We start from the raw sequence: 25302 nt of genomic DNA on the forward strand, positions 1-25302 counted from the left end.
ACGGCCAGGAAGAAGCAGCAGAAGAATCGAAACGGAAGTGGGGGGAAAGAAGAAGCAGAAAAGAGGAAATGGGTGGCGGGACGGAAACGGAAGGCTCTGAGGGCGAGGCAGCTGGCGTCTAGTAATGCTCGCAGACAGCACATACTATATAGAGTGAGTGTGAGAGAGAGGGGTGGAGGAGTGGTAGAAAGAGAGAGAGCTGCTTGTGGTGCGTGGGAAAGAGAAGAGAGATAAGGCGCCGCCTATGTAGAAGCCGGGGAAAAGTGTTTTTCCTTTTATTTTTCTTCTTTTTTTTTTTGCGTTGCGTTGTCGGGTCGTCCCAAAAAGCAATTTCCCCATTTATGGCCAACATTTCGGTCTCGGCAGACGCTGCCCAGCCACCCAATTAAGCCATAAGACCCACAGAAATGCCACCAACCCTCCCTCGGAAAACCCAATCCCCTGGAAAAGCTGTTGTTGCCACCACAACCTACAGCAACAAAATTTGTCTGAGGGCGTCGTCATTCGACTTGGGGTCTTCCTTTTCCCTCGTTCCTCACTCGCTAAAAGTTTTCTTCTGGGGCAAAAAGTTTTCTCCTTCTAGTTTTTATTCTTTTATTTTTTTTTTATTTTTTTGTATAAGTTTCTGGCGCTTCTCCTGCTTCCTATTTCCTTAGCCGACATTTCTGCTGCTTCTTGCCAACTTTCCCTGCCTTTTGCTCTTTCTCTCTCTCTGGGAGGAAGGATGAGCAGGAGGAGGAGACCCTTTGGGGATGATGATGATGAAGGGAGCTCCTAACTGGCCCACTTGGACGCCCTATTGTCTTACGACATCGACGAGTCGCCAGCCTCATCAGGCGGGCACAGGAAGTGGTACCATTTCCCTCGTTTTGTTTTAGTTTTTATATTTCCTAAGGCCCTTCACTATGCTTCTTTCTAAATTTTTCCTTTTTATTTGTTCACTTTTTTTTAGTTCCTCTCTTTTTTTTGTACCTAGTTCTGTTTCTATCTTTTTTTTCAGAAGGATAGTCTCACGGGTGGTTTATGACATCTCATTCTTCTTGGCAGGCTCCTCTTTTTTTTAGTTTTTCCTCTTCGTTCTGCATTTTATTGATTTCAAAAGTTGAACAGGAATTTCATTTTGAGGCAGGAGATCAAGTGACCTATTTCTTGAGTATCTCATATATTGCTCAGTGATATTTTAAATATTTTCAAATGGGAATTTCGTAAAGAGAACTATTTAAAGAGGGAAATTAGGGAGGAAGAAAGATCTGAGAGCAATGATATATGATATCTTTATATAATTAATATCTCAAAATTTATTTAGCTAAAAAAAAGTGCTCTATTAAATTATTTTCAACACAAAACCTCTCATTATAAACCCCTACAAGAAATTCAATTATAAATCCCCAAATATTCACAATCTACTGAGAAAAAGCTTCAATCTCCGCAATCTCACAGACTCCAAAAAACACTTGTGAACACGTGTTGACTTTGGTTTTTTCTTATTTTTCTTAAATTTTTTCGTTCGTTTTTCCTCATTTTGTTTGCCTTCTTTCATGTCTATCAAATAAGGTGCGTAAACAGGTGTCAAAAATTGAGTAGCAACCGCTTGTAAGTCAATAGCAAAGTCTGTGGCAATAAAACCAGATCTAACAAGTTATTGGTCATGTTTTTTGTTGTTTCTTTGGCTCGTGAATACAACCAAAAGGTAATGCGATTGAAAAAAAAATAAAAATAACGAAATAAAATAAAATAAAGCGAATGTAAATCATTTGAGACGCCAATTGACGTTGGGAAATTTCAGCTAGCAAAAAAAAGCTGCTCTAATTGTTTGTAATCCCTAAGAAAAAAATAAAAATAAAACTTGTTTGATGTTGGTAAGTGTGTTACGGCTATACCTATTACGTTATATAAATTAAATCAGCATATAAAATACTTTTTTTCACAGTTTGATTATTAAATTTCAGGCTTGGGAAAAACAAAGTTAACAAATTAAATTTAAACCGTATCATCAACACAGTTCTCAAATGAAAATCAAAAGGTTTCCCTGATTTTAAGAGTATTTAACAATCATTTGACTAGGGTTTAATTTCCCCAATTTAAAGAGTATTTAATAATCACCAAACTTCAAAATCGGCGTTGGTAAAAAATTTTGTCATGCCCATAAAATGATGGCTGATTGTGTGATATTGTTGGTAAGAAACCGCAATCTACTTACATGTGACAGTTAAGCGGCTCGGAGCGAAAACCACAGCTTCGCAAAGAAAAAAAAAAAAAAAAAACAAATTACCAGGTAAATGTGGGACTCACCTGCAAATAGAGCAAAAGAGAGGAGAGAAAATCAGTCAAAAAATCAAGAAATACGTTCAGATATCAATGAAATAGTTTTTGGCATTATTATTTGCTACCTACAAAGTTTTTTTGTTATCTTCATTTGTTGTTTTTATATTTTTTTGCGCACATTTTTGCATTGAGCGTGCCAAAAATGTTATTTTCATTATTGTTGTTGCAATAGCAACAATTTTAATTGCTGCAATGCCTGCAATTAATTTGTCAATAAAACACATTTTGGCTTTTAGCGAAAGAGCAGCGCAGTGTTTTCACTACTTTTCCCCAATTTTTCCACTTTTCCTTCTCTGAGGATTGGCACTTTGCAGCGTTCTATTTTCTTCTTCATAATCATTCCTTTTTTTCGTGTTTTTCTGCCAAAGATTTATGTTGCTGCACCGCCCCCTGCCCTTAGTTGTGCAAAAATAAAGGAAATAAGTATAAGGAAAATTCGTTGCCAGACTCGTGGCAATTATTTTCAATTTCATTGCAATTTTTCCCTTTATTTTTCCTCGGTTTTTGTTTTTGCGTCTCTTTGACGATGCAGCAGCGTCGATTTTTCTAAAAGTGTTTTTTTTTTTGTCGGCCAAAATGCTTATGAGCAGGCCAATAGCATTTAGCCCTATGCCAGGTTTTCAACTCTCGCCAAAAATTAAAAATAAATACTAAGTTGAAATTGCAGAAATATAAGCGAATATTAAATACGCTGCAGTATATATATATTTAGGTGAGTCATAAAGCCTTTCACTTTCTATTCGTTTAACTTTGTCCCTCATTTGAACATTTAACACTTTGGGGAAGTATTTCTTTTGGGGCCTAGAAGTGGATAGGGATCACATAAATTGTTCCAAATGGTTGCAATAATATGCAAATCGCTTCCATCACACAGGCTTTTGGCCCTGGCACCCAATAAATTAACACAATAAATTCAGAAAAATAAAAAACATGAAATGAAACTAACTTTGGGAATCCAAAGTTTTTATACCCTTGAAGTTAGCACTAGAATTTAAGAATTGATTTGAAAATCGTTCAAAACTAAGCTTAAAATATTCCCATTTTTTTAATACATATTTATCAATATTTTGATATGACAATTCTCAGACAAATAAAAGTTTTTCAAATATCATATCTAAGCCAAAAGTACATTAATTTTAATTCGGAAAGTTTTTATATGCTAGTTTTTATTGGGTTAATAACTCTGCATACTCAATTTAAAATGTCAAATATTAAAATATTTATCAGTTTTGAAAAAGTAAGAAACTACTTGTAAGCTATCAAGCAAGATTTAAATTATTCAATAAGATTTTAGGTAATATATTTAAGTTAAAATAATCCCATAAATAACCCCTTTCATGAAAACTAGTCTCTGTTAAATATATTCTAAATCAAAATCATAATTTATACAAAAAATACAAAAAATACTTTTAAAACATTAAAGATTTTTTTATATTGAAATTTCGAAAAAGAGTAAAACAATATTTTTAAAATTAGACTATGAATAAAACAGAAAAGAAAACAATATAGACAATGGGTGGCGAAAAAGGAGAGTTTTTCGCATCGTCGTAATTTTTAGTGTTTCTGTTTGTCGCCAGAAAGAGAAGGCAAACAAAATGGCGAAAGCGAGACAGACAGACCGGCGTTGTTGTCCTTTTGCGTGCGAAAAACGAACAAAACAGACAAATAGACAAAACGACGGAGGGACGGCGTCAAAATGGCGTCGCCAATATGTCGCCGGGCGTTGGAAAATGGGCGACGCGTCTATTCCTCCACCAACCCAGCGATATTATCCCCACTTCTCTATAAAAATGCCCCCGACACTGTGCTGCGTTCTAAGCACTGAGAGAAACAATTCACTTTATAGAATAAGCATTAATTACTTTTGATTTTTATACCATTACCATTATACCAGGAAGGAGCTTGTTACACAGTCAAGGAGTCATTTCCGACCCTATATGTCATATATATTCTTGATCAGCATCAACAGCTGAATCGATCTAACTATGAACAGCTGAAAAAAAAAATATTTGGAAATTTTTTTCGAATTTTTCATTAAAATTGTCAAAAATTTAGATTTTGTAATATTTTAAAATTTAGTATGCAGTTTTATTGCCCTAATAAAAACTAGCGTAGGAATGGTTTCCGAATTGAAATTAATGCATTTTTGGCTTAGTTATGATGTTTAAAAATCTTCGATTTATCCATAATATTAGCATATACACAAATATATTCTTTAAGTTTTCTATAGATTGTTTCGAGTGTTTTTTTTTTGCCCCTCTATGTTTTGCATTGGCTGTTGTACTGTCTGTAGTTGTGGGGAGCGTTAATTGCCCCCTTTGAGCTGAGTGACAGCGAACGATAAACGAGCAAACAGTTGCAAAAGTCACCAGATCTTGAGGGAGAGCGGGTGAGGAATATGTACTGCGTATACCCAATACCCTTCCTTGCGGCATCCCTCTAATGCTGTTTTATTTATACGAGCATCATCATTATCATTTGTCCTCCCCAACTCCCCCCCCCCGAGAGATTTTCTCTGTTCCGTCTCCTTCGGTTTGCCATTTTTAATTTAGCAAATGTTGTAAATTTACGCTAATTTATTGCGTGTCGCAAGGAGGAGGAAAAGGAGGAGGTCTGCCAGTGCCTGTGCCTGGGACTGGGCCTGGTCTTTTGGTCTCGCATTAGTCACTCTTGGTTGGTGGCCATAGCTAATTGCCTCACACAAAAAAAAGAAGAGAGAAATTAAAATAAAAACGGCAAAGAACAACGAGGAAATAAAATCCTAACCAGGACATCTTAATCGCCATAAAAATACAGTTTTGATTTACTATCAGCTAGCCACAAATTTATGTAGCAAGAAGGCCAGAAGAGGAGGTGCCAACACCATTTTGCATAAACAAACAAACTCAAAAAAAAACATGGCACTCGGGTTGCACCTGAAGGAGTTCTGACAATAAATCACACGGACACCCGGAAAAAAGAAAGTATAAACCCGCTAAAGGAAAGTCAGAGGGGAGAAAAGTAGAGCAAATGTACAGAGGAAATAAAAGTTAATTAATTTTCATTAAAAAGGTTTTAGAGCAATTCTTTATATTTTAGGTTTTGTAAAACTATTTGTAAACTATATCCTTGTGCACCAGAAATCACAGGATATAGACGATAATGCATACTTATTACCCTTTTAATAAAAGTTAATTAATGTTAATTAAAAAACTTGTGAGGAATAGTTTATATATCCGATTTTTTAAAAATGTTATATTAAACCTCTGAAAAGATGTTCTATGGATTTTATACAATTATAATTATTGTATAATACTTTTTATCCTTTTAATCAATTTCTTGTACTTTTTAATACTCTCTTATTAATTCAATTACTAATTTACCTAGAATACATACTAAAATTTAATGTATTAGAGAGAACCATCATCCATCATAATGAGCATTTGAGCTCTTTAAGTTTAACGCTTTAATTAATATTGAAAATTATGCACAGTGCACCTCTGAGACAGGTGTAAGTTTGCCGCCTCTCCTCTTCCCCTTAACCTGCCTCTGCCTTCTAATGCAAAACTGCGCTAATTATGGACAACATTTGCTCCCACAGGCCGGCGGTTCGGGAAGGCGGGACAACTTGAGGTTTTGGTGTCACCGGGGGTTGTGGTTGCTTGCGGGATTGGGATTGGGATTGGGATTGGGATCGGGAGCGGGAGCGGGAACTGTGCCCCTCTCAGGCTACATCAAAGACAAGTCTGCTCCTCGAAATGGCTTTTAATTACAGCCTCGTCGTGCAAGAGGTCGACCATGTTGGGGGTAGACATTGTCGTCGTCGTCGTCGGAGTCGTCCGGATGAAGGTGGCCTGGCCTAGGAGGAGCCAGGAGGAGGAGGAGCCAGGAGGAGGAGGAGATGACAGTGGAGACGGCGGTGGAGTTGTTGCTTGTCGCTTGTTTGCATAATTTATTGTAATGAGACCGCGGGATGTTGCGGCGGTTTTCTCTCTGCGGAATTGCCGGGGAGAGTTGGCCAAATGGGAAATGGTGAAACAGGAGCGGAAGGAAGGAAGGAATGACAGCATTCAAGGCACCCAAAGTGCACTTTATTTCTACCAGTTTTTTGCTTTAATAGTTAAGAGAAATGTTCATATTAGTTTGCTATAATCATTTAGCAACCAAACAAGTGAGAATTCATCTTTTGAGAAAGATACCTATTAAATATTCAAGATCTAAGTATTTTTATATTAAGTTTACAATTATAATTCGTTGCAAGTAATTCCCTCTTATTCCTTTGACATTTTTCAGCTGTATTCTACTTATACATGAGCTTTATGTAATATATTTTCCCTTCTCTCTTCTCAACATCCTTCTAAGGAATCAGCTTTAGAAAAAAGAGAGAAAAATTACGATTCCCATTACCCCTGGTGATTTATTTAAATTGGAATACCCACTGTCCACTGCCATTATTATTATTTTCTTAATAATCATAATTTTCATCGTCTTGCAACGCAATCATCGTCCTCATTATTGTCCCTTGTTTGCCTTTTGGCACAAATCATGGCTCAAGGTTCGCCAGAGCGAAAAAAATAAGAAGAACAACAAAAATGTGACGGGTGAAAAACCCCAAAAACAACAATAAACAAACGTCTAATGAAAAAATGTTCATGAAAAATCGCTGAGAAGGCAGCAAACGAAATAGAAATAGAAGGCAATCGCGGTTCTTTCAATTAATTTTGTGGCAGAAAAATGGCTAAAACAAGGAAAAGGGAGAACGGGTAGCGGGAAAGGCAAAAGGAAAATTTTCTAGCTTGAGTTTATTTGTTTTAACGGCCGAGCAGTGCCAAAGTGCAGCAAATGAAATATTAATTAGGGGCCACAAATCCCAATGAAAAGTGCAATATAGAGAAGCTCTATAAATAGTGAAGGGGATATTCAAAGGGAGGTCAGCGACAAAGGGAGAGGAATTCAAACTGTGAAAATATTGATACCCAAATAACTAAAGATAGAAATAAAGTGGTTACCAGAGTCTCTTTAGTTTTGTAAGAGATATTTTACCACCATTTCTACTGCTTCTAAGCTCAATTAATTGTCTCAGGTGTATTTCCTAAATGTATATTAAATTAAATCCATTTTGAGTGACAGAAAATTAAACTTGGCTAGAGTTTTGTGCAACTGAATTTGTGTCAGCCGCACAGCAAACCTGAAGCCCGCAGCAATTAAGGACATCAGCATCAGGGATGCGCGCCCCAAAAAAAGATAAATGAAACTACTGTAAAAGGGGGTTCCTCCCTTTTCGAAATGGGGTAAATATGGGTTAAGACTTCCACCCACAATTCCATGTTCCGAGCACACAAACAACACTCCTCAACAATGAAGGTACCTTGGTTGGCATAGGAGTCAGTACACATGCAAAGGATGGCTGGCGTCTCTCTGGCAAAACTGGGTCAAAATTATAAACACGTTATCTTCTCATGCAAATGGCACACAGACCCGGCTGAAAAGGGGGAATCCCACAGAGACAGAGAGAGAAGGAGAGACAGGAAGTCAGGGGGAGACGTTGACATGGCAGACAGGCCAAAGGAGACAAAGCCAGGAACAGGGAGAGAGAGAGAGAGGGTTAGAGCGAGCAGGAATGCAAATTATCCTGGCTAGCGAACATGAAAAATGCAAAAGCCACCAGGCTCTGGCATCCATAAGCTAAAATGGATGAAATTTGTGGATAGATTAGGAAATTTGCCATAGAATTATAGTGAGTTTAAGGTGATCTATGTTAATATTTAAAAAAAACATGTACCAGCTCCTTCAATTTTATATTTTTGAAGAGTATTTTAAAGTTTCTAATACAGTCGAACCCCGATAATTCGTACCCCGCTAAATCGAAAATCGCGATAATTCGTAAAAAAATCTGTCCCCTTGAAAAAAAACTCGTTAATTCGTAAAAATTCCATACATTTTGGTCCCCTCGTTAATTCGTAGTATTTGGCGCAACGCAAAGAATATTGAACCTCTTAAAAATCGTAATTTTGTTTCGAAACCTCTTATAAATCGTAATGCGATGCGAGATATTTTGTAGTTAAAGCGACGTTAGATTTTGCAGACATCAGAACGGAGGAGAAATTTTATAGAATTTACAAACCAGAGCATTAATTCCTCAACTTAAAGATTATTTTTCGACTCATGATGTGCCAAATAGTGTGTTTGACAACCTAATAGGTTTAGAAAACGCAATGGAAAAAATAAAAGAAAAAAACACGAAGCAATCAAAAATTACCAATTATTTTAAAGCTTGAATATTCGTTTTTAATAATTTAATGTTTCTGCTTAATTTTGTTTGTTAATTTTTTGTTTAATTTTCCTTTAATTTGAAAAACGTACAAATTAATGTACATGTTTAATTTTAATAAAGCTAAATACATATGTAAACATGATGTGAAATGTAAAAACCCCGTTTATTCGACTCTTTCATTTTTGAGCCCCTTTAAATAGAAATCTCGATAAATCGAATTCCCGTCTAATTCGTAAAAAATGTGATCCCCTTGCCATTTCGAATTATCGGGACTCGACTGTAATATAAATGTCATGTTTAAGACTTACCGCAGTAGAGGACACGTCCTTCCAGTGTTGTGACCAAAAATGCTGATCTTCCTAGTCATCCAGATGTATTGCATTGGCCACGTCATATTTTTAGGCCGAAGGCTGATCACTTGCACTATCACTTGAGATGTTAACACTAGGTACCCCTAGGACAGACTGAGGAGCGCGGGCCCTCAGCGCCTCTATTTATAGTCCGCGAGCAGAGCAGAGCAGAGCAGAGCAGAGCAGAGAAGAGCAGAGCAGAGCAGAGCAGAGCAGAGCAGAGAAGAGAATGTGAGTGCGTGGGAGAGAAGCTGTTGCCTCTAGAGATTAACATAGAGCGATTAACATAGCGAGAGTGGGGGAGAGGCAGAGAGCAGCAGCGAGCTGATATTTAATTTAACTTTAATCAGCAAGTAACTTTAAGCAGTAAGTAACTCTGATCAGTAAGTATCAATGAAAACTAAGTAACTCTGAGCAGTAAGTAACTCTAAACAGTAACTATCTATGACCAGTAAGTAACTCTGATCAGTAAGTATGTATGTTCACTTACTAACTTTGAACACTAATAAACAATGACTTGCAACTTTTGTAACACAACACATTTCTAAAACTTGGCCGGCAGCACTAGGTTTAGAAAACGCGATGGAAAAAATAAAAGAAAAAAACACGAAGCAATCAAAAATTACCAATTATTTTAAAGCATAAATTTTCGTTTTTAATAATTTAATGTTTCTGCTTAATTTTGTTTGTTAATTTTTTGTTTAATTTTCCTTTAATTTGAAAAACGTACAAATGAATGTACATATTTGTTATGTTTGTTTAATTTTAATAAAGCTAAATACATATGTAAACATTATGTGAAATGTAGAAACCCCGTTTATTCGACTCTTTCATTTTTGAGCCCCTTTAAATAGAAATCTCGATAAATCGAATTCCCGTCTAATTCGTAAAAAAAAAGTGATCCCCTTACCATTTCGAATTATCGGGACTCGACTGTACAACAACAAAAAATGTAATATATTTTCGTTATAGAATATAAGAAGTCTAATTAGAACTCCTAATTTTCTTCATAAAGTAGAATAACTAAAGAAAGATCCTGCACTAACTTAATACTTCCCAAGTTGTCTTTCTATTTTCTAAAACAAAAATAAACCATTTTCCTACAGATAAATCAAAAGCCACAAAAAAATACCTTCCTCATTTATTATTTCTTACTAAAATCTTCATTTTTTATTACTCAACTTTTCCCATTTTAAAACTTTATTTGTCTTGCATTAAACTTTAAATTATTAGCCACTTTTTATTCCCCCTTTTAAAAGAGTGTTTTTCATTATGATTATTTTTTGCACTTCATAAATTCCCCCCTTAAAATTAAAAAGCAATTTTTATTTGTCGGATTTTTGTTATTTTTTTTCTGCTTATAATTTAGGGGTTGCACTTGGGGATTAATTCGCATCGCTGCCTTCGCTTCGACTGCAATTGTTTGCTATATTTATCGATGTAATTTGACCGCACACACAGTTCGCACAATAAAACGAGTTGTAATTGCCCAGAGATCCCTATCTGCGGCTGCGTCTTTATATGTGCATATATATCTGGCGATATCTGGCCATATCTGGCAGGCGAAGAACATGGCTTTCATTGCGTGTAAATGATATTTAAGAAACTCTCGAATGATATTTATCCCCTCGGACTCTGGGCTGCGGCTACTAATAAAGGAAAATTTACAAATTGCGTGAGCGCAGAGCAAACTATTTCCCCACCGCCCCCTTCGACAATTTTCCGCTGAACTAATTAAAAATCAGACTTTTTAATTAAATGATTAAAATCGGCTAAGAGTGAGAGAGGGAGGGGAGTTCGCCGCAGACAAAACAAACCACAAAGATGATGACCATTCGCTCCATTCATTTGGCCATCTATCCCAACCCAACCCAAGCATCTCACCTTCCATTCAGTCAGTCAGTCAGTCAGTCAGTCATTCATTTATTCTTCAGGTTGAGGTTCTCTTCCAGGAAATTTCTCACACAATTTTCGCGCGCATTTTCCGCGGCTTAGCCAATGCGGCTTCCACTTCTAACTTCTCTCCCTTCGCTCCCGGAAATGGCTTAAATGGCAAACCGCTGGGAAAAGCCATGGTCAGATGGAAAGCAGCTCGCTGCTGCCTCAATTGATGCCGCATTCGTCACACAATTTTCCCGGCCAGCAGCATATGGGGGAAAACTAATCAGTTGACCGGACTTTTCACTGGCAGAAAACTTTGAGGGGAAATAAGAGTTCTAAAAGGAAATTTAAAAGAAAGGGGAGATATAAATATCGAGAGGAAAAGTCCGGTTTGATATATATTCACATAAATATCCCGCATATAGAAAATGTTATAAACTTCGATAGATAGATAGTCTAAATATTGAAATGTTAAAATATCAATATTATATAGAAATATATTAGAAAAATATTATTTGATGTTTTATAGCCGTGTAGGGTATAATAATTCAACCGACCCTATAAATCATATATATTCTTGATCAGTATTAAAAAACAAATCGATCAAGCTTTGTCCGGGTAAAGTTTAATTTTTTCAAAAATTTCAAAATTTTTTAAGGGGTTACATCGTTAAAAATTGTAAAAAATTGATAAAATTTTGAATATTTTAAATTCTTAAAATGAGTATACAGATTTTATAACTTGAGAAAAACTAGTACAAAAAAGCTTTCCGAATGAAAATTAATGCATTTTTGGCTTAGTTATGATATTTTCAAATTCGGCAACCTGAGGAAATTATAAGAGTATACAAACTTCGGCTTCCCCAAGTTATCTTCCATTATTCTTTTGGATTATATTATTCTGAAATATCAAACAGGACATTAATTTATTGCACATGTTAAAAATATCATTTTGGTTACCAACTTTTAAGTAAAATATCAATAGAGTATTGATATATCAGTCCCCAGTTAATGCTGGGTTCAAAGGTTAGTATCTCCCGTATCTACTCTACCCCAGATTGCAAGAATTTCCTATATCTTTATACTGTATATACATATATTTCAGATGGCTTTTCCCCTCAGTGCTGAACCTATGTACCTATAAGGCCATAAGTATTCCTTGGCCATTTGAATGCGACAACGACGACGACGAGTCCAAAGTTGAGCACAATTGACATGTGCACCAAGAGACTCTGGGGCTGATCCGTCAGGCAGGACGTCTTGGACGTGGAATATATAGAGACGGGACGGATGACTCGGCTGGAAAACCGTCTTGGATTGGCATTTGAGCCGAGTTTGGCTCGCAACCTGGCCAAGATATTGGCTTGCTTAATTGCCAGCTCACGTTTCGGCTCGCCTGCATCGATTCTCCATTCTGTCGCCTGACATTTGCCCAGCCCCACCTTCTCCTCCACCATCTCCTGCTTCCCAAATGGAAGACAAATCGCTCAGAGCAGCAATGCAACAAATGCAACAAATGCAACAATGGGCAATGGCATTGGCAGCCGGATAATCAGCGATATATAGACTCGCAGCAATGGCAAAACAGCAGACGACTTTGCGACTTTGGCGACGGGCAAACTCCACGCGAGCAATGCAAATGCCAATGCACACATGCGGCGGAAAAAATACATTAAAAAATACAAAAAATAAAAGAGATTGGAGTCCAAAGAGGTGACAACGTGAGGCGGGGTGGAAAATTAGAAAATCCCCAAAACAAATAAATATATAAATATGGATAAAGCAGCAAGAGAAACTATAGCAAGGAGTAGAAAAGGATTTGTAGTCTTGAAATCTGACTATAAATAAAAAATTAAATATGTTTATGTACATTGTTCTTTAAAGAGAAAAATTTAATTAATTCTAGACTTGGAATAAGGTTTTAAAATGTCAAAATAAGAAGCATAAAAACATAAAATGTTCATTTAGAGTTTAAAGTTTGATTGCCCCTATTGTTTCAATATTTCACTCTCTTCTTGTGCAAATATCCACTAACTTAAGTCACATTTTTAAATGTTCTGTTCAACTATATTGTACAAAATTAATTCCTAGTATTATTATTAATTTAATTTAATTTTTGAACTATTTTATTTATATTTTAAATTCACGCTTCCATCTCGAAGCCGCTTGGCAAAGCTCCCTTGGCCTAACCATCTTCGAACAGAGCACGTGTTGTTGGCCTTGGCCATTGGCTTTGTACCTGCGACTTGGCTAAAAACACAGACACTCACACACACACCCACTGTGGCATAGAAGTGAACACACATAGATACAAAGGCATGGATGGGCATTGGAGCCATGACGATTATCAAAACGCCGAAGGCAACGTGGGTGGGCCCCGAAAGACATTTGGATGCCGCCAAAACGTGTTTGGCTTTTAATTGCAAATTAACTAATAGAGAAGAGCGACAGAGGGGCGAGGGGGATGGGGATGCGGCGTGCAAATTGTTGCATCGCCGCACCGCCGTGCAACATTGAAAAATAAAGTTCAAACAAAACGGCAAAAACAATGCGAGCTGGGTGAGCTCGCTAGCTCGGTGCTCCTCTTTTCCCGCTGCATTTCCCGCCCAGTTTTCCCTCCCTCAGTGGCTGACTGACAGACAGAGAGAAAGAGATAGGGAGTGAGGTATAGAGAGAGAAAGACAGACAGACAGACAGACAGACGAGTCATGCCACACATCAATTCCACATGAGTTGCGAGCTGCTCCTCAGCCCCTCCCTTTCCTTTACACAGTTAGAAAATAATAGATATTTTAAATATATAAGAATTTAACTTGTTCATTGAATTTACTATAATTAAATAAATATATCCCTAAAAATAAATCTCCTAAAATATTTATTGATATATCGGATTTCAATTAAAATATTGATACACTAACGATATACTGACACTCTCTGCATCTTTTATCTAGAAAAAGCTTGCCTTTGCATTTTTTTATTCTCTTTCAAAAACCTCTCAAAATATCCCTAGAAATTTCTCTCTGTGCACTGCCTGCATTCCTCCAGCCAAATCCACGGCAACGAGCATGTCCAAGTCCACGTTCACGTCCCGTTTTGGCTGCGGTTGCAGTTGGGCCACAATTTTTATGATCGCAGTTTGCATTTTCACATTGTTGCAGCTCAGGCTTTTCCTTCTACTTGTTGTTGTTGCTGTTGCATTTGCCGTTTGCTGCTGCTTTAAATGTAGCGTGCAAAACTTCAGTTTTTAATTTCAAACGCATGCATTGGACCGCCACTTCGTTTGCTGCTGCTGCAAGTTGCAAGTTGCACGTTGCACGTTGCACGTTGCTGCTGCTGCTGCTGTGCTCATTCGCGGCTGTTTGGCCATGCATTTTGTCAAGCGAACAACAAATTGTAACAAGGGGAGAGGCAGGGGGGAAAATATGAGGGGGGGAAAATATGAGGGGGGGAAAATCAAGAGGCTTGGGGGCGTGGTCGTCATGGCTGCAGGCTACAAAATACTGCAGGTGTTGACGGCGTTTCGTTGATGGCATCGGGAAAATATTTTACGCTGCCATTACTTTTTTCTTCCTAAATTTTTTTTTAACAAATATCATAAATTTTCCTGTGTGACACTCACATGGCGTATACGCAATAAAAAAGAACTGCAACAAGTCCCGGTGCTCAAAAAACAACAGAAGAGAATAATAAAACAAATATTTAAATTCCACAAAATTGAAACAAACTCCCTGCTCGTAAATATATAAAGGAAATACCTATATATCTCTTCGTTATATCGAATGGAAATCAAGTCGGATAGCAACTGCATTGGAAATCGAATCGGCATCATCAATAATTCACCAAAAACGAATTCAGCAGAGTCGCCACAAATCAATCGGAGAGTAGAGGAAATCAAAAGGAAAATGAAGAGACTGAAGTACTGACTGTATTTTACAGATTCTAAATATTTATATATGCAAAGTCAACTTTTTGAAGAAATACTTCTAGAGAGAGAATTTTCTGGATTTGAAGAGGCTTGAAATGATAATGAATTATGTGGAAAATTGTTAAAGGACACTTAAAAATAAATATTGATAGGTCCCTAAAGCATATACCTATTTATTATAACTCAAAACTTAAATAAAACTTCTTTGTTCTAAACTTTTCTAGTTATTTTATATCATATTTAGTTACTTAAGCCCTTTATTTATGTTTCTTCTTTAATAAATACCCAACTTCCTCTGCTATAAATTTCCTTGTATATCATTGAACTTTAATGGGCGTTTCCCCCCAGTTTATTTTTTTGCATTCTAGCTTTTATCCATACGTTGTACTTGAGGCTGAGGTGTGGTATCTTCCCCTTTTCTTGGGAGTGGCGGAGGGAACACACAGGTAGCTCAGGTGGCAGCTATGGCATTCCCCCCTCTTTAGGTCTCATTAGAAATCCATTTCGTGTCTAGTCATGGTGATCACCATCGCAATGCATGTAGGACTAAAGGGGGACCCTCTATAAGGCCCACGATAAGCACACACTGATTACCCCGACTAAAACCTAACGACAATGTTATTATAGACTTTTTCTCTTACGCACTTTGGCGCTGCTCCTCCTCCTCCTCCTGCAGTAATTATGCCAATAATTATGGTTAGGTGATGACTCTAATGACTCTCTATGATCTCTGGCTTTATCTATTGTTCAAATGGCTGGGAAATACACCTATATACGAGTGTGTGTGTGTGTGTGTGTTTGATTGCCTTTTGTCGGTTTGTTGGTTTGTTGCTTTGACTTAACACATGTTTGCACATCCTAGGAAGCGAGCAACAATAATCGTCAATGGCTGTGAATTACAAATGCACTGAGGGAAATATTTGGGGGTGAAATGGTGCTAAGCTTAAGATTTTATAAATTTGTATCTTTTGGGGAGCATTTTAGGACTTTTTAAAGTCAATTTAAATTTATTTTGTATTTCTTTTGGGTACTGTAGGTTTATTTATAACCTTGCTTGTCCTAATTTAACGAACCTTCCTGATAAAATCTGGAGTAAGCGAATATCTTATTAATTTCTTGAGATATATTCTAAATTGAACCCTTTTTAAATTTAATAAATATTTATTTTAGCTCCTTGATTAATTCCAACCTTTTTATATCCTTACAGGGTATTATAATTTTAGTCAGAAGCATGTAATTTTTAAAGGAGCCATTTCCGACCCTATAAATCATATATATTCTTAGTCAGCGTCAACAGCCGAATCAATCTAGATATGTCCGGCCAAAATTTAATTTTTTCAAAATTTTAAAAATTTTATAAGGGGTAACCATGTAACCATCGTTAATATTGTCAAAAATTGGAAAAAATTTAATTTTTCTAAATCCTTAAACTTAGTACGCAGATTTATTAGCCCAATAAAAACTAATACAGAACAGCATTTCGAATTGAAATTAAATAATTTTTGGCTGAGTTATGAGATATTTAATTTTGGATTTTTCGAAAGAATTGTCCTTAATAATATCAATAAATATAGATGTTTTCTTTTAAATGAATATTGTAAGGGTGATAAATATCTCGAAAACTTTTTTAGCAAATATACAAATCTTTATAAATTATTTTAAAATATATTATAATGTATTTTGTTATTTTGTATTCATTTTTAACATATTAGTATTATTATTTATTTATTTATAATTATATATATGTTACATAACTATGTTTTTTTACATATTATCGCTGTATTATTATCTAATTAAACTAAACCTAAATTAAAACAAAACTGCCACTTTTTTAACTAATAAAACTGATTTTGAACATAATTCTTTCCTTTGGAAGATCCTTACATATTTCTTAATGTTCTGAGTTAATATATTTCCAATAAATTTCTCTCAGTGCCCTAGTTGCACTTTGCCACCGCTGACTGACTTTTCGTCTTTGTGCGTTTATGCTGAGGGATTTTGTTTGCTTGGCTGACACCTTTGAGCCTTTTTGGGTTCTGGAACCAAAAAGGGACAAAGTAAGTGGTTTTACCCTTTATACGTATGTATATATATATTTTCCTCTTTGACTATTACTCAATTTCGAATTTCCCGGCGCTGAGTCAGAACCAGAGCAAACATACCACCAAATGAACGGAATGGAAGTGGAGGGGAAAGGGGTCGAAAAAAGTACGTTGTCAAACATTTGCATTTCGCTTGAATTTGTGCAATTGCAGCGGGAAAAACTGTGCATGTACTGGTACTGGTAATGGTACGAGTACTCGTAGTGGTACTTGTGCTGTGGCCGGTGGCAATTTGCAGACGGGCAAATTAATGCAAGCGCATTTATTTTTGTCACAAAATGCAAACAACACACAACACACAACCGGCTGCCGTCTGGCGCTGCCAAAAGCGAAAGCAGAGAGCGCCAAGAAATAAATAACGCAAATAAATAAGAAAAGCGCCCCAGGGCATATACAGAGAGAGATAGAGAGTGCAGGCGATAAGATAGGGAGCGAAAGAGTAGCATAGAATAAAAAAATATAAACGAAAAGACTTGCAGCTACATTAAATAATGAAAAATGTTGGAAAATTCTAGTGCCACGCCCACCCAGCAGCAGCTGCAGCAAACTAATGATAATGCAGCATCGCCTTTTAACACCCTAATGACAATGAGATGTTGCTGTTGCAGATGCTGATGCAGCAATGTTGCATCTCTGCATTGCCAATTAATTTCCCCCTTTCGAAGTTTTCATTGCTGACTAAAACTGGGGAGATTCGTTGGAGCTTCGAGGGTTATAAAATGCTGGGGGAAAAACTTTGAACAAATAAATACAATTTGCAAGGGGAAAGATATTTGACAATACCAGCGGCCATCATAACCCCTCAAAAAATAAAATCACAAACCAAATAAGGAGAGCAACTCAGTCACAGAAAGAAATTAACTTAGATTCTTAGGTTATAAAATAATTAAGAGATAAATAAATATAGTTTCTTGGTCTTAGATTACTTTATTCTTAGTTCAAGCTGTTATGAAATAGTTATCCTCTTTAAAACCCCCTTAGAAATTGTTAATATAAGTCTTGAATAGATGCTTTACCATCATAAGAATTTAAATATATAAGAAATAATATAGAAATGTATGTTTAATTGTTGCATTAACCCATATAGCTTTCTTTGATAATTATTTCCGTACAATTTAGTCAATTAAATCATATATCACACAATTCGTATTAATTGCAAATAAATATTTAAAACTCAACCTAGATTTTGTATTAATTTTTCCAACTGTACAGTGAAGCTTGGAAGCTCTCGCCTTTCCTCCCCCCCCCCCTGTTACCCCTAGTTTCCCCTATGTACATTTTTTTCTGCTGCGCTTTGCAAATTGCAATGCGTTTCCCTTTATTTTACATACGTTTCATATTCATGTCGAGGAGCAGCAGCAGCAGCAGCAGCAGAGTTAGCATTCAGCAGCGGATTCGTTGTCACGCCCCCGTCACCATTTCCAGTCCCCCCCCCCCTGGTTTATCCCCTACATTTCCCCACAACTTTTCCACCGCCTACCTCTCCTCCCCACAACTTTTCAACCCGATTTTTCCCATTGCGCTGCCGCAGACATTGCGACGCGTCTCGTGTTTACAGTTGCAGGCAGTTGGACAAAAAAATACGATTGTGCGTGGGTCCAAAAACACACAAAAGTAATAATAAAAAATAGAGAAAAAAACTAAATCAAATGAAAACTTAGCGTAGAGAAAAAAAGAGGCGAAAAATTACAGAAAACTGCCTGTGGAGGCCAATGCAATTTTCAAATTAGACAACAAGAGCAGCGGGCAAAAGGGGACAGTCGACGCAATCACACAATGGGATTCGCAAATGGCAATAACAAGTTGCTTTTGCTGCTACTGTTGCTGACATCAATTAGCATATATAGCATAAAAGTCAAAACAAAGTCTAGACAAACAACAGCAGCAGCGACAGCAGCAGAAGCAGCAACAACAAACAACAATTGCACTCAGAAAGCAGAAGCAAAACTTTTGGCGGCGGCAACAACATCAATAGCGCCACCTAGCGGGCGCTTGACCTGCTGACCGATGTCTTTGCTGATTGATTGTCGCACTTTGTTATACAGAAAAGGAAACTCTTGGGCAAGTACAGTGGTTAAATAAGCATTAAATATACCACAAAATGGAAACAAAAGTTGCATTGATATATTCTAATTTTAGCCATCAAAGTTTAACATTTAAATGCTATTTATTTATATTTTTCATCCGATTATATTTTACGATATATCACAGAGACTCTGGATTTATCGCACTTGCATATATTCTACAATTAAATATAAATATTTATGTCAACTTTCAGTTCAAGTATTGATACAGAATCGAGGAGGAAGTATTATATTATATATATATGTATTTTTATACCCTTTCTGGGTGTTATAATTTTAGTCAGAGGCTTGTAATGCAGTGAAGGAGTCGTTTCTGACCCCATAAAGTATATATATTCTTGATCAGCATCAACAGGCGAATTGATCTAGCTATGTATGACTTAAAATTAATTTTCTCAAAATTTTGAAAATTTTATAAAGGGTTACATCATTAAAATTGTCAAAAAAAAAATTGCCAAAATTTTAAATATATTAAAATGTTAAATTGAGTATCCAGATTTATAACCCCAATAAAAACTAGCATAGGACAGTTTTCCGAATTGAAATTAATGAATTTTTGGCCCAGTTATGAACTGAATACATGGCGTATACTTGATTTAATTATGTATTAAGAACAACATGGCGTATACTTAATATTTGTATTTATTCAGTTTACTTTATTTAAGCTGAAATATCCTTACAAGTATCGCATAAAAACAAACATAGGAAAGCTTTATGAATTAAAATTACTGCCTTTTTCACTTATTTTTTAAGCAATACTTTTTTTTCTTTAAATTATCACAAAAAAAAAGGTAGATAAATATTGAAATTTTAATACCCATTTGGGGGTATTATATTTTCATTCCGAAGCATGAAACGCAGTGAAGGAATCATTTCCGACCCTATAAATCATATATATTCTTGATCAGCATCAACCGGCGAGTCGATCTAGCTTTGACTAAAAGCTAGAATTTAATTTTTTCTAAAATTTGAAAATTTTATAAAAAATTGGAAAAAATTTGAATTTTCTCAAATTTCAAATGGAGTATGCAGATTTTGTAACCTTGAAAAATGTAACAAAGGAGCGGCTTCTGAATTGAAATTAATGCATTTTTGGCTAAGTTATGATCGATTAATATAATACACTGTAAGCAAATTACGTCTTTTCGAAGATAGCTTCCTGACTTGTTTACGATGAAAGAAATTTGAAGAGTATGAATAGTAAAGGTACAGAATTTAACACCATAATTAAGTCTTTTAAGCAAGTACTATTAATTTCAATTAAACAAAAATAATAAAGTAGAAAACCACAGCAACTTCCTCTCTAACAAAACCCCCTTTATAGCTTTTTTCAAACCCACTGTACTGGCATAGTTTGCATTGCAACTACCAAAACTCTTCGTGTGACAATTGATCTGTCTGTCTAGCAATCTCTATCTCTTAGCCTGCGTCTAGTTTCGTTTTCTTTTTTAACACACCAAAACCCCCTCGCAAGTGAACAAATAAACCCCTCCCAAGTCCCCCCAGAGAAGACCCCTTTAACTCATCCCAGGTGATCAGATCGGATCGCTCGTTGACAGCTCACATCTCTCTGGTCTGGCCACGAGCTGATCACGCCGGATGCCGCATGTCTGGCAAGGCTTCTGTGGATTGTTTTTGCTGTTAGCCTGGCTTTTTGCCGAGCTCTTTTTTCTTTCTTTTGGCCAAAGGGGGTAAACGTGTCTTTCATTAGCGCCTGCCCCTGGTTAGCGCCTGGGACGCTTTTCGGTGTCCAAATGGTGTTAATATCGGAAAAGTACCCGAGGAAAGGCTAGCGGAGCAACTATATGCTCTGACCTTGGGCCCAGCGGTTGGTCCCACTTATCGGTCAACGCTGCGTATGGGTGATATTTATAATGGACATTTTAGTATTGTTTTTTCCTTTTCGTTTAATGTTCGCATCTAATCAGTTCAAGGCAATTGCAGAGAAAGTGGTGGGAGAGAGAGCATTTAAAGTGGGTTTCATAGGTGTAAAGAATGAGAACAGGAATTTATGAAATAATTGAATACTACTATAAGAAGAAATTTTTAAAAAATCGTTTGATTTAAAAGGTTTCTTTATATCTTAAAGTACTTTTATGATAATGGATGAAAATCTTGCAAAACCAACTCCATTCCCCATCATTGCTTTACACATTTCTCTTCAACAAAACACCCCATATATTTCCTGCTATCATCTGCCTATAAATTCCTATTAATTTATGATATGAAACGCACTGTATCCGTCCCCGTTTCGTTGCCAGTTTGTTTCTCTTTCAACGCTAATCGTTGTCGCTCACTCGCAGACTGTTCAAGTCTCTTGAATTATATTTTTTCAACGCTTTCCTTCCTTTTTTTTGGTTTCGTTTTGTTTATTTTAAAAGCTCTACATCATATTCGAAAATAAATTAGCAAAGCAAACAAGCCAAAAGTCAGTGCGCATTTTATTTATTCAGCAATTCTCGTTGTCTCGGTCCCAGTCCCATTTCCTCCTCTCTGAAAATGATAAAAACTAACACGAGAACGAGATCCGTTGTTTATTTTTGCACTTTTGATTCAAGAAGGTGAAGACGAAGGGGGAGCATTATCAGAATATCTGATATATTTCTGATCCGATCAGACAGTTTGGTGGCAGACACAGTTGGCCAATCCAATACCGAATCCCATCGACCAGATGCCTCCAAATATCGCCCCGCTTTTTGTTGAGTCTATCGCTCGGCATGTGGGCATTGCGAAAGTTTAGCAAACATTTTACCCAAAATGTGTCTGGCACGCCAATGAGAGTGAGAGAGCTCTCATCACAGAAAAAATAACAAAAATACAAACAATTTATAGCCAATACATGATTTGTATTTCTACGGACATGGAAATTGATTGATAATCCTAGAAGTAATGATCCATTCCAAGTAGTATGTGTGGGCAAACGAACAACGTATTATAAACAAGTTTTTGGGAGCTCCACCAAGAAGATTACTATCTTCGAAATTGAATACAAAAAAATGCAATTAATCACAAAATGTTATGCTTTCAAATAGCTTAAAATAATATTATTTTTAAGTGTTAATTTACTGCCACAGAAACACTTCTCTGGGAATGTCTAGATAGCTTGATTTTTAGCACCTCTTTTCTCTCTGACTTGTAACTAATCTCTTTAATGACTTTTTTCTTACAGAAACTATTTAAACTTTATGACTGAAAGTTATTTATCTATTTGCTCGCATTCCAGCCATTTGATCTGCACAGCCTCAATTCAAAAATCGATTACACAGAGCATATACATATATATGTAAGAGGCGAAGTGAATTGTTCCTGAATACTGTTCAGTTGTCAGAGGCCTGATTGATGAAGAACTGAACTTGAAACTAGTCATTGCAAAAATCAATGAGACAAACAGGCATCGCATCGCATCGAGTCAGATCGGATTGAAGAAATCGCGAATGGAACTGTGTAGATTAGATGGATTGTGTGCGATTGTGTGCCTCTCGAAGGCCATTTCAAATGGTTTTCGGGGTAAGGGGAGATAGAGAGAGGAAACTACCACAGACTGAGGCAACTCTGAATGACTGACTCGGACTCGGACTTGGTCTATCCGTCTTGGCAGCTGCCTGCCAGTCGACTGGAAATTGTAACGCTAATTTCAGTATCTTGTATCTTTGTATCTCTATTGCACTCGGTATTCGGTATTCGGTATTCGGTATTCGCGCGGTGTGCCATGTCTTGGCTTTGATTTGTTAATTGCATTTGTTCTCTAAGCCCCCAATGATTGACACTTTCAATTGTTATTCGCATTCGCATTCGCAATTTGCAAATGCTGTATGCAAAATGCAAAATATTTTAATTAACTGCGAGTCTATAGAGTGCAATATGCATTTTGTACGGAAACCCAAATCAATGTCAATCGTCGGCATATCGTAGACTTTGCATTTGGGTTCGATTTGTATTGTTTGTTCTCTCTGGGTTCAATTTTTTTATATTTTTGCAAAGGTGTGTTTCGCTATTGGCTCATTCCAAACATTTGCCACATGCGACAGGCATAATAAATATAAATATAAAATAGAATAAATCAACACTGACAGAAAGGAGAGGCATTAAGAATATATATTTAGAGAGATAGTGAGGTAAACGAGTTACCAAACTAATCTAGAGAATTGTGATTGTTGTTTTTAGGGTTTATTAAAATAAGAAATATATTTTTTAATTCTTTTTACTACTGGTAAACATTTGTTAAGAGCCTAGCTAATTATTTCCGCAGTCTCCTAACTCTACTTTCCCTACTAATTAGGAACTGTGTTTGCAATATCCAAACAAGCTACTTGGGAATTACAAGCTTAAGGCGTATGTTTTTTTAACATATAGACCTTCAATTCTATATTCTTAAATTTTGAACAAATAAATCATACTCTAAGGCAACTAACTATTAGAGAATTATGATGAACATATCCTACTTTCCTATTACCCAAATATTTTCCTATTATTTCTAATGCAACTAATTAATCTTGTTTCTTTCAGTGCATCCCTTGACAATTCGCTGACCGACTCCAAAACTCCGCGTCACCTTCTTCTGCTGATGTGTGCAAAACTCCAAAGCTCCGCCACCGTCGTCGCCGTCGCCGCGGCCAATGACCAGACAATGACCCAGCGGCGAGCGCCATTAGCATTATCATCGTTCGCTCGGATCTCTCAAGCCCCCGGACTCAAGTTGGGCTATACCAATACCAGGCTCCACTCCCATATCCATATCTGCTCGTCTATATATATTCGTATATTCGTATATTCGTACTTTCAAGCCGAAGCAGAGAGCACAGACGACGACGACTTCACCGACGACAACAGCAGCGTCAGACGGGCGACAGGCGGCAATAAAAATTATTAACATTTAAGCGCAGCTTTGGCGACCGAACCACACACATTCGCACACACACTTGGAAAGAGCAAAAGAGATGGCAAACATGGAGGGGAAAAGAGAGGGAAACATCAGCAGCAGCAGCAGCAGCACTGAGACCCAGACCGTCAAACACCCGCTTGACCAAATATCAAATGAACCCCAGCAGGGCACAGTGGTTCAAAAGTTATACGAATTGAACAAAAATAAATAAAATACTAAGTCAGACTTTAAAATAAATTTGTAGGGAATGTGCCAAGTATTTTCTGTTCTTAATATTATAGACTTTGTGTAAAGCTTTAAAAAAATAAACTCTAAGGTTTTAATAAATATATAATGAGCTGTATTCGCAATATAACTTAAATGTATTTAGATTCCTTAATACTCTTCAAATGATTAAAATCATATTAAGAGCACGGAATTGCAAGTAATATTTATACTGTTTCTATATTTAAGGTCAAAGTCTTAATATAAATCAATACTTTAAAATTACGATATATGATCTACAAAAAATGAATGTTGGTTAATATATCAGTCCAATATAATCGTAACAGAGACGCATAAATAATTGAATACACTTTTTCTGATAGTTTTATGATCCTATGGACATATAAAACATAAGTTTTGATATGATATTAAGTTTGATATTTTTGTCAATATATAAAATCCTACTTTTCTTCTCAATATATGTACATCCCTCGGTGAAACCACAAAAGGTAAACTACTTTTCCAAACAATAGTCTTTTCCTCTGTTCCTTTAACAAGATATTTTTTCTCGTAGAAGAAATCTAATTTTAGTTAATTAAATTCTATTTATAGACAAAATTGATGATTCTACTCTTTTTTTTGTTGTATTTATTTTGAAATCTATTTTGTGTTCCTGATTCAAATCACTGTCCTAACAGCAGCTGGCCGGAATCATCATCATTCACGGCGTCATCGTGGTCATCATCATCAACACTTTGGGGCACTTTGAGACACATGTGCCTAGCCGGCGGCCAAACTACGAGCACACACTCAGGTGTGTTAGAGAGGTGTGTGTATGAGAGAGGTGTATGTATAAGCACAGAGAGTGACAAACATTTGGGTTACTAAAACACGGGAAAAAAGAGACCAAAACGAAATAGCCGAAAAGCGGAACTTGTAATTTCATTTCGTGTATTTCACGTTTTACCGAGGTGTTGCTCCGGTGCTCTTGGTGTGCTTAGCTTTGTTGCTAGTGTTACTAGTGTCCAAGCTCTGCGGATACTTAATGAGCTTGGCGGCTGGCTCTAGTCTCTTTTTTCCCGAGCTTGTCTCACGGCCCAATTGCAAACTAATTGCGAACGCGCCTCAAACCGACATGGAAAACGCTCTGCCCGCTTGACATCCGAGAGGATGCACTTGAGTGCAACTAATGCCACGTGACAGAGATAGAGGGGGAGCAGGAGGAGCAGGAGGAGGTGGAGGAGTTGGAGGAGTTGGAAAAAGGGGCTGGAACACTCGAAGAGAAAATTATGGAATA

The 25302-nt window shown here is 36.6% G+C and overlaps 1 protein-coding gene and 1 long non-coding RNA gene across 3 annotated transcripts in view; one reads left to right on the forward strand and one right to left on the reverse strand.

Annotated features, from left to right (window-relative positions):
* Positions 1-25302, reverse strand: part of Snoo (Sno oncogene) — a 117368-nt gene that overhangs the window by 65371 nt on the left and 26695 nt on the right. Inside the window, exon 2 of one of the 2 annotated variants that reach the window (XM_086830652.1) lies at positions 2201-2292. The exons of the other annotated variant lie outside the window; for it this stretch is intronic. The gene's annotated coding sequence lies outside the window, so the exon portion shown is untranslated. The remainder of the gene's footprint in view (positions 1-2200; positions 2293-25302) is intronic. 2 annotated transcript variants of the gene reach the window in all.
* On the forward strand, positions 4598-22534 carry LOC147643989 (uncharacterized). Its single transcript, XR_015271185.1, has 2 exons — positions 4598-11834; positions 11914-22534. It is a non-coding gene; the product is annotated as an uncharacterized LOC147643989 (long non-coding RNA).

Source organism: Drosophila serrata, unplaced genomic scaffold (genome assembly GCF_035046125.1).
Source record: "Drosophila serrata isolate PLE 108 unplaced genomic scaffold, ASM3504612v1 contig_240, whole genome shotgun sequence".
Lineage (NCBI taxonomy): Eukaryota > Metazoa > Arthropoda > Insecta > Diptera > Drosophilidae > Drosophila > Drosophila serrata.